At 43.0% G+C, this 11,038-nt stretch overlaps 1 long non-coding RNA gene across 1 annotated transcript in view; it reads left to right on the top strand.

Annotated features, from left to right (window-relative positions):
• LOC109520019 (uncharacterized) overlaps positions 1-10,749 on the top strand; it is a 27,279-nt gene extending 16,530 nt beyond the window's left edge. The window contains exon 3 of the long non-coding RNA XR_002169069.1: positions 10,711-10,749. This is a non-coding gene — a long non-coding RNA (uncharacterized LOC109520019). The remainder of the gene's footprint in view (positions 1-10,710) is intronic.
• Positions 10,750-11,038: the final 289 nt, after the last annotated feature.

Raw genomic sequence — 11,038 nt, 5'->3', positions numbered from 1 at the left:
AAAAAAAAAAAAAAGATCATAACGAAGCCCATGATTAAGCCATGCACCAGATTTGACATCAAAGAGCAGGTGCAGCCCTCTCTGCTCCCTCAAAACGAAACAAAAATAACGCCACAAAGCCAGTCGGGGTGCACCCTGACTGTAAATTGCAGCCTTTCCCGCACGCACTTCCTTCAGCATCCCGACAGAGTCGGCCGGTGAAAAAAAAAAAAAAAAAAAAAAAAAGATCATAACGAAGCCCATGATTAAGCCATGCACCAGATTTGACATCAAAGAGCAGGTGCAGCCCTCTCTGCTCCCTCAAAACGAAACAAAAATAACGCCACAAAGCCAGTCGGGGTGCACCCTGACTGTAAATTGCAGCCTTTCCCGCACGCACTTCCTTCAGCATCCCGACAGAGTCGGCCGGTGTACCCCTTCTCGCTCTTCCAAACCAAAACATAAACAATGTCCAGACAAATCTTATGAGGGTTAGCTGACGCATCACCGCCAGAGAGGGTGCACACCTTTCTCCCACGCACGCAACCCCGATGACGATGGTACCGCAATATAGCGATTGTGCAATCATCACTTGACAGAAACACCAGAAAAAAACGGACTTATTCTTCTTTATCAAAATTCAACCATGTCACTGAATGTTTTGGAGAAAACAAGTGACATTAAACATTAAAATAAACAACCTCTTAATAGTTGGCGGCGGTGTTGATACTGGGCATGGAGAATACGTCTCATTACCAATACTTTGTCCCACACGTTGCTGTGTATTGATATTGTCGGTCCTGCATTCCGAAATCCTTGAGACATTTGCAAAAATTCCTTTCATCATCACTCTGTCGGCATGGCAGGTGAATCTGATTCCTCACGCATTAACACCCGCACGACCAGATCTGGTTGAGGACATGCAGCCAAAAGTAAAATCCCCACATTTCTGCTGGGAAGATCCAGACTTGCAAAATTGGTGTCCAAAGTCCAGTTTGTGTTTGCAGCATAGGGTCTCATTAATTTTGTTTAAGTGTCTGGGTATATGTCACAGATGGAGTCATGAATGAGGTGGACTCTGGTCCTTACCTGGACTTTGATGCATTAGTTCATTATTTTGAGGATTGCTTATTATTTAACTTGCATTGCATAGTTGGGGGTTTATCAAATGTCAATCAACCGCTCAAAATGATGACTCATCTCAAAGTAAGTGAGGAAAGGGTGCATGTTCCAAAGTGTGTGAAATGGCAGATCGGGCAGATGGGGATTCCGCATTACCAAACATGTTGTCCCGAAGCACTTTATTTTTTCCACTTTGCATGTTTTGACCGACATTTCAGGCAGTGACTCGAAATACGTTTTCAACTTGCTTGCTTAGCTATCATATACATTGGACATAACATGCATGAGACCACAGAGACTCGAACCTAAAATTGGCAGGTATTGGATTTTCACTGACAAAATGCTCACTTTCAAATGATCTTCATTGTTTCTTTACTATGTATTTAGTCAGTTTTTTCTTGGGGGGGGGGCTGTTTTTTTTAATTCAGACACTTTGGGATTGCTTTTAAGCACTTTATTTTCTGACTTATAATTTTTAAGCCCAGTTCTGGCTGTGAACTGGAAATTCTTGTTAAAAATATGGTGCCGTACACCATAAAACACGGTTTCTTTGCTTGTGCAGTTTAAGCAGGAGACCATAAAGAATCTCATTGTGTTAAAATGTCAAAATGACCATCAAGTGTGACAGGATTTTCATCAGCCATTGACAAAGTGTTACTCGATACCTCGTATGCTTCTTCTTCTTATTATTTGCTACTTCTACTGCATTATTTATAGCTAGAGTGTGGAAAACAACTGTATGTTTTATTTTATTTTTATGATCGAATCTTTTCTTGGTGACGACAAAATATTTGAACGACAAAGGATGTTTCCTTTATCCTTTTCCTGGGGTGGGTCTCTTTAACTGTAAATCGATGACGCCTGAGGTTTATGTTACCCCATCATCTGTGTAGCAATTCATTCAAAGTGAAAATGAACAATCATAGTGGCCTGCGGTGATGGCGTCAGAAGGGGAAATACACCTGCCGTGGGGCTTTACCGTCTCCTCCTCACCAAAAAGTCGTGACTTTTCCCTATAATGCGCCTCGTCGTCACTCTCACTCTGATTCGCCGCCATTTGCATGCAGCGCGTCGCACGGCGGGCATAAGCCAAACTGTGGCGGAGAAAGTCGACGACGCTCTCACCACAGGATGTGAAATTCCCTGAATACATTTTCGGGTAGCCTACTCTTGTTTGGTTATGAGTGCAGGGGAGGTTTCGGGAATTTTCTCAACATTTTTTTTCCCCCACCCGAGTGACATATTCTCAATTACTGTTCTCAGTCTTACATGGACGAGCTAAAATTCTTCATCAGCTCATCAAGGTGATGATTTTTTTTTTTTAAACGGGAAACCACCGAGACGCTTTGTTTCCTCTCAGTCAAAGAAGACTGAGTGTAATTTTCTGAAGGAATCATGACCAAAACACATGTGATATCTCGTTAAGATGGGAACAATGTCATTCAGACCGCACGCATGCTTCACACTGAGAAATCAGATGAAAGAAGAGAGGATAATTCGGGACACGAATCAAGAATCCAAATAAATGCAGAGAAAGGAAGATGGCATTTAAATCACGAAGCAAAGTCGAGATTATATATGAAGCGACACAGCGGCTGCAGTAGTCAATTAGAACAAATAAGACGCAGTCGAAAATTCAAGATAAGATAGGAGAGTGTCAAATATGACGATAGAAGACAAGTTAAAACAAAACCAAAATTAGGATAAAATGATATCAGACAAAAACCAAAGTCAAGGAAATGATGATGTATCAATAAAGCCAAAAACCTTTACGGGGATTGCATACGTTGCATGACAGGATGATATAAGACTGGGAAAAAAAAAGCCAGCAGTTATAAATCAGAATAAAATCAGAGATTGGATGTCTCAAGACAAAAGAAAGAAAATAAAAGAAGCGAGCCAGATGGGATGTATGAAATGTTTGTAAAAACAAATCATATCCGAATGAGGATGGTGTGCGAGATTTAACCGAAACCAGAGATTGGATCACATGCGACTTGGCTAAATAAAACAACAACAACAACAACAACAAAAAACCATCAACAAATATGAGAATTAATACTACAATAAAATAACAAATTGAATTGTAGGAGGACTTCACCCAAAAAAAAAAAGAATCGAAGCATGTCGGATAATATTGACAGATTCAAATACAAAACAAAATGATAGAAGCAAGAAATCAAAGGTAAAGAAAGGATAACGTGCCAAGAGAAAATACCGGCGCGGCCGTGATGGCAAGATAAAAACTAACACATACAAACACAGATATGAAAGGAGGAGAAAACGAACTAAAAGCACGAGATGCAATATTTGATTTCAAATAGAAGCAAAATGTGAGTATAGTTTGAATAAGATTATTATTGACAGAAAAGCACAGATGACATGAGGCTGTCCCAAAAAAAAAAAAAATGCAAACATTAACAGGATAACAAGCACCAGTAAGAAACGTCAAGTAAGAATAACCCAACATGAGAATGCCATTTGAAGAGAGAGAAAGAATAATGTGATTGATTATGAATGTGACGTGATTAAAACGCCCAAACTGGGCCGATGGGGATGTTTTGCAGTGTCAGAAAAAACTTTGACTGTTTTTCAGGGTTTTTGTTTTGTTCATACATAACAGTCTGGCGTGCCATTTGTCCTGTCTAATATTGATTCCGGGTTACACAAATCATCAGCAACGAGCGGCGGGCGACGGCGGGCAATCAGAGAGCGTTGAACTCGAGCGATGACAAACATGTGATCGCTTAATCTGACATGGCCGCCTTTCGAACTTCCGATAATGATAATTAAAAAAAAATCAGGGCAGGCAGCCATGTTTGTGCCACAAAAACTTGAAGGTACAACTCCACGCATACACACAAAAAACAAGATAATGAGTAAAATAACAACAGACGAAAGGTCTTCCACTGATGATTTAATGGGAATGTTCACAAGCTTGTTTGTCAACTTGCTCCCAATCCTGGGAAGGCCGTGTGAAGGCTGAGGTGTTTTCACTGTCTCCTTTACTGGGAATTCCCCGTTCGGAGCCGCAGCTGTACATTGGCCTGTGTGTGTATGTGTGTGTACAAATGTGTGTGTACAAATGTGTGTGTGTGTGTGTGTGTGTGTTTCCTCCTGCATTCCCAGGGTTCGGGGTTAAAGCCTCTTAAATGTCCCCCTTTGCCTTTTGTCCTCACATTTCAGCTGAAGTTTCCTCGCATTCATCCTACCATTCCGACTCGCCGTGTGTGTGTGTGTGTGTGTGTGTGTGTGTGTGTGTGTGTGTGTGTGTGTGTGTGTGTATATGTGTGTGTGTGTGTGTGTGAGAGAGCGAGCTCCGGAATGCACTTTTGGTTTGACAGGCGCCTCGACTGCGTTTGTGTGCGTCTGTGAGAATGTGTGTGTGTAAATAAGCAGCTTAAGAACAAATAATGACAAAACAAGGTAAGGAAATAAATGGTGAAATTTGCAAATAACGACATCTCTTTGCCTTTTTTGGGGGTGGGAGCGGGGGGGGGGGTCGCATGCATTCTTTTGGCCCTTGTGCAAAATCAACACTTACACACACACACACACACACACACACACACACACACGCATACGCACACACTTCAAATATGTGCTCTGGCTCAACGAGAGCTCTGCACCCACTCACCCACACAGCCACCCACTCACTCACGTGCACTGCCAAACAGCTCTCGCTCTTGAGCCACCCACCGCATCCCCTTCCCACACCGCCCACCACACACATATTCACGCATTTCACACCGGGCATACGCCTGATCTGATTTCCTCGTGGCTTTTTTTGTTTTTTTGGGGCCAGCAATAAAATAAACACAAATACATGATAATCGCATTCCGTACATATCTCTGCCGCCAATGGGAAGGTGCGACTCCTTTTTTCTGCAAAAGTTCCTTGCAGTATGTGTGCGAGAGAGGGTGCGTGCGCGTCCGCGTGTGTGTATGTGTGTGTGTGTGTGTGTGTGTATGTGTGCGTGTGCGTGTGCAAGTGGATGGGTGTGTGTATTGTGCAACCCTGGACCCACAAGAAAGAGAAGAAGAAGAAGAGAGAAAAGGCAGAATGAGAGTGAGGGAACAAAGAGATCTGGGGCGAAGTCTCACACATTCCTCAGGCTTGCCAATATCCTACCAAGCACCATCGCTGCTGCTGCTGCTGCAACTCCAGACACTCATGCATACACACGCACACACACATTGGGTGAAAGAAGCTCACACCTAACTTTTTTTCTGACAAAATATCCCCATGGTGAAAAATGTCTGCACCATTAAAGGTGATGCATGGATTGTGCCACACAAATATATACAAGACGAAATTACACACACACACACACACACACACACACACACACACACACACACACACACACACACACACACACACAACACGGTTAAACAGCACTTTTGTTTTGTGGACTACCTAAATTCCCAAAATGCGGGATGTTAAAGGTCAAGACAAGAACGGCGGCACCACAGCCACGTGAAACCCCACGTTTGTGTCATCCATGTTGAACGAACGATCAAAGTTTGGCATGCAAAACTTCACACAAAGGCTGACGAACGCTGACAGTCAAGAGGAGGCCGTCCTACCTTATTTTGTTACTTTTTGCCGCAGAAGAAGGGGTGCAATTAGAGAGGAAGAAAAGCAGTGAAAATAAATGCCTGTTGTGTTGTTGTTGTTGTGTAAAGAGTGAGCGCTACCTGAGCACATGGCACGCCGCGCCGCACTTCCTCCACGCGCTTTTGTCTCTCTCTGCTGCTCGGCTCACATGCTTCTCCATCTGCCTGTCGCTCAGCGTCTCTCCTCATGTCTTCCTCCCTCGCTCTCCCTTCCTCCCTCCCTCTCCTCGCGCTCTCTCTCTCTCTCTCTCTCTCTCTCTCTCTCTCTCTCTCTCTCTCTCTCTCTCTCTCTCTCTCTCTCTCTCACCCCCCTCAAACCCTCTCTTACTCTGATGAGGAAGCAACTCGTCTGACTTGAGACAATCTAGTTGTCCAGCTTCATGCTAATTGCCCATATTGGCCCAGGGGTGTCCAGGCAAATTTTGAGCATCTCATTTTGAATTCAAATGCAACATATTTTGTAAACGACATGGCCAATGTAGTGCCTGTGTGCCGCCTATGGCTCACCATGGTTCTTGGAACAAAGTAGCATCGCGGGTTCAATCGTGGTGGTGATCAGATGAATTCCTTTGGAGGAGGTGTTGGGAAAAACGAAAATGATCAAATTACCTGAAAAAAATGGAACTTGGACAGGAAAATGGGAGTGGAAGAGCACAAGTTCAATCTCCGTACGTGTTGTTGTCGAAGAACTCGCATGCTACATTTCGTGATCTGTTGGCTGCACTGGTGGCGGGTGCTGGATTGAGGGGTTTGTGTTCAAGGCCGCTAAAGTACATTTCTGGCAGGATAAACATCCATCTATCCATTTTCTATACAGGTTGATCTCAGAGTCTCACATGACGGAACATTCACCACTATAGAGAATTTAGCGCCTTGAATGCAGCTCGTGTGCAATATTTTGCAATGTGAGGGAAAGCTCGAGTACCGGCAGAATGCCCAAGAACGTACGAGGAAAGCATGCAAACGACACTACAGCTGGGATTCAAACTCCAAACCTTGGAAGAGTGAGACAAGTTAACTAACCACTAACACAGAGTGTTACCCCAGTTGATTGGTAATTACAATTTATATTATAATAAAAGTAATAACGATTGACGCTGCAAGGAACAAGCCCTCACGCTTGATCTAAGACAGTGGTTCTTAACCTGGGTTCGATCGAACCCCCGGGTTTGATGAATCGGTCTCAGGGGTTCGACGGAGCCTCTGCCATGGAGGTTAAGACACACCCGACTCAAATATGTCAATTAGTTATGACACGCCCACTTGGCCATCACTGGCTGCAGATGATCGCATTGCATTGCTTGTCCAATCAGTGCTGCGGGTAATTTAGCTCGCTCAGTAGTCAAAGTGCGACTGTCGTGATAGTACGTCATGCACGGTTCATTTTGTGCATAGTTAAAAATACTTATGTCTAGAAATCTTATGTACTTTTTTCAGCTTTTAATAAATGCATTTTTTTAAGTGTTGAATTGATCAAAAAATCATATTTTTATTTTTCACTAATGAAGGGTTCGATGAATGTGCAATTGAACTGGTTGGATTCAGTACCTCGAACAAGGTTAAGAACCACTGATCTAAGATCATGCAGATAATCATACCTTATATATACACAGTCTATACTTTATTGATTTATTTTTTGGGACAGAAGGGAGACACAAGAGCTTTGGTCTACTTTGTGTGCACTGAAAGTTAACTTCCATGCATTGCCCACATATGATATAATTCAAATGCATCGACCTCACAGTGCAGAGGTCGTGGGTTCGATCCCAGCTACGGCCTTCCCTTGTGGAGTTTGCATGTTCTCCCCGGTCCTGCGTGGGTTTTCTCCGGGTACTCTAGTTTCCTCCGACATTCCAAAAACATGCATGTCAGGCTGATTGAACACTCAAATTTGTCCCGAGGTGTGAGTGTGAGCGCGGGTGGTTGTTCGTCTCTGTGCACCCTACCGTTGGCAGGCAGTCGGTTCGGGATGTCCCCCACCCCCTACTGCCTGAAGACAGCTGGGATTGGCTCCAGTGCTCCCCGCGACCCTTGTGAGGATAAAGCGGTTCAGAAAATGGATGGATGGATGGATGGATGTTTTGCAGTATAGAGTTGCTCATCTGTCTTGTATACAGCATACAGTGCATTGTTCAAACTTGATCGCGATCTGACAAATCTGTTTTATGATACAATTTTGCTCATAAATTCCTCTAACAAAACTTGATCGCGATCTGACAAATCTGTTAGCAAAGAACCACTGGAAATGACCATATACGATCGTAAAACGGCCACGTCAGAGCAAACGAGCAGATTTGCCCTTTTTTTTTTTTTTTTTGTGTGATCTTGATACTTTTTGTGGGGTTACTCTTGATGGATGTGCCAACCAAAAATTAGATGGGGCCCATACCAGTTGTACATTTTTACCAGGGCAAACAGCGAAAGAATGGAGTAATCATTTTTGCTCTGATGAAAGAACTTGTTGCTAGCTCTGCAAAGCTACAATACTGTATGTCACGCATAGTGAGACGTGACTGTTGCCACCCAAACATTTTTCCGTGACGAATACACGTAACGGTATTAACCGTTCCAACTCGAGTCTGAAAATTCTCATTTGGTGTTTGAGCCTATTCTTAACCTTTCTTCACACGAGCATATCCGATGGTCTAAATGTGTCATTGATTTGACTAGATCTCAAGATTGCGTGAGAAGTTACCCAGATTCTTTGAGAATCGTGCATACGATGGCATTTTCCTCAAAGTTGGGATATGACTAATTGGAGGGGAAAAAAAAGAGAAGAAAAAGAACATCTTTCATCTCTAACAGAACTTTTAAATGTCTTTTGCCATTTGTGTAGGAAGAGATTCTACACTCGTCCAATCAGTTAAAAAACAACAACAACAATCTTGAACTCAAAATTTGGTATGAATAATTTTGGGCTTAATTACAGCAAATGTGTTGTGAACATTGTTTCGAGCTACATCCATCACATAAGATTGTTACTTTCATTTGAGTGGCGTTAGAGTTTATAGTTAGTGACGTGTGGAAGCAAATATTGTCAAAAGTGTTTGCCCACCTATTAAATGTGAAATTAAACAACCAAGTCAATTTTAAGTGGCTTTTAGGTGTTTCTCTCTGAAAATGGCGAAAAATGTGTCATGACCACTCCACACACAGTTTCTCCACCGATGGCTTTGCAGATAAACCAGAGCGAAAGAACCTCTTTGACGATGAAGCACTCTCCTGTCAAAGCCTAAAAATACGTTTTTGTGGCGATGTGTCCGTGCGCCACAAAAATTGTTTGGACGGATGCTTGTTTTCCATACTCTGGACTCTGCTTACGCAAGAAAAAGAAAGCCGCTGCAGGCAGCGCTCACTGCCGCTGAGCAACGCGCAAGTGGAGATGGCCAAACTTCCCGAGCGAGATCCAGGCCAATGGCGGTGATTCAACCAAAATCAGACCGTTCCATTGGCCCAGCAGTATATGAGGCCAGAATGAGGTCCCCCTTCACGTGAATGGGACGGCTCGCCCCTTAAAAAAAAAGACTTTGGCAAGACAAGAAAAATGCTGTATCATAATCATTCTGTTGGTTGCAGCAGCATTTTTTTCTACATGCTCTTGAAATGAACTTGAGTTGAAGTGTCTTTTACAGTTTATTTTTTGTTTGTTCTGGAACGGAAGAGAATTAGGGCCAGAATTGTGTGGGGGGGGGGGGGCAAGATAGGCAAGTTTCTCACTTTTATCTCAGAATTCTGACCTTATTCCCAGACTTCTCACTTCAAAGTCAGAATTATGACTTTATTCTCAGAATTCTGACTGATAAACATTCAAGTCAGAAGTCTGATTCTAAAGTCAAAATTCTGAGAATAAATTCAGAAATCTGAGAATCAAATCAGAATTCTGAGGAGGATCTTGCCAACCTTGTTTTCTTTATCTTCATTGACCCTAATCTTCTTCCGTAGTTCTGAGTATGCATATTCAGTGTAATCGATTTTTTCCCATTTTTTTATTTGATTGTACACATAACTTGGTAATTATTTGAAGCAAAAAAAAAAAAAAAAAACAAGAAAAAATTGAGGGGCCACTTGGGAGTCGAAGAGAGGGCTCTTCTTAGGGAGCTGCGCCAAAAGAAGCGGCTCTCCAAAAAGACCAGTGGTCTCATGAGCAAGGTGCTGCGTACGTACGCACAAAAACATTGCGTACGTACCTTCCCGCTCTCACTTTCATATGCATCAAAAGCAAAATGCCTGTGGAAATATGCGGTGCTTCAGAGCAGCAAACGCATCTTTTTCTTGCTTTCCAGCTGTTTGCGAGTCGTAGAGATGATGCTAGGCCCTGGCAGGTGCGGTGACACGGGAAGCACGGTCGATGCCCGCGGGGAACCAAAATAATACACACACAACGTAACGCCAAAAAGCCATTGCAGAATTTTTTTTTGAACTAATGATCAACATTAGTCATATATGATGAAACTGTTGTCTGGAATGCCAGTCAAGCTTTTTGGTGGGTTTTTTTTTGTATGGACTCAAGTATAAGCAAGAACACAGTCACAGGCATGCAAATAATAACGTAAAATAGACATGAAAGTTACATTTCAAACAACAGGTCATATTCATGGGATTATACACGGCATACAAATGTACCAACTATTTATCCTACACTTCAGATAAGAGCAAATGCCATTTTTTCCCCCCAATCTTTTATTATTGTGACTAACTAATCACAATTACAGAACAATTAAACGATCACATTTTGTCAACAGGCAACAGGCAGAGGAGATGATAGTCTATTATACTATGGGGGGGAAAACGCTGTGATGATTATTTTTTTCTTTATTTGCCCCCAAATTCATCTTATTTCTGAACACTGCAAATGGCCCTGCACAACAACCTGTTACCGCATATGATGTGGCTTAAAAAAAAAAAGAAAAGAAAGAAAGAAAGAAAGAAAATACAAAAATGTAGATATCATTCATTCATTCATTTTCCGACCCGCTTTATCCTCACTAGGGTCGCGGGGGGTGCTGGAGCCTATCCCAGCCGTCTTCGGGCAGTAGGCGGGGGACACCCTGAGCCGGTTGCCAGCCAATCGCAGGACATACAGAAACGAACAACCATATGAGCTCACACAATTTTGGAGTGTTCAATCAGCCCTCCATACATGTTTTTGGAATGTGGGAGGAAACTTGAATACCCGGAGAAAACCCACGCAGGCACGGGGAGAACATGCAAACTCCACACAGGAAGGCCACAGCTGGAATTGAACCCGGTACCTCTCCACTGTGAGGTCGACATGCTAACCACTGGACCACCGGGCCGCCCCAAGATGTCGATATCG

The sequence above is a fragment of the Hippocampus comes genome, unplaced genomic scaffold, assembly GCF_001891065.2.
Source record: "Hippocampus comes isolate QL1 unplaced genomic scaffold, H_comes_QL1_v1.1 scaffold110, whole genome shotgun sequence".
Taxonomy (NCBI): Eukaryota; Metazoa; Chordata; class Actinopteri; order Syngnathiformes; family Syngnathidae; genus Hippocampus; species Hippocampus comes.
This window is presented reverse-complemented; position numbering and strand designations above follow the sequence as displayed.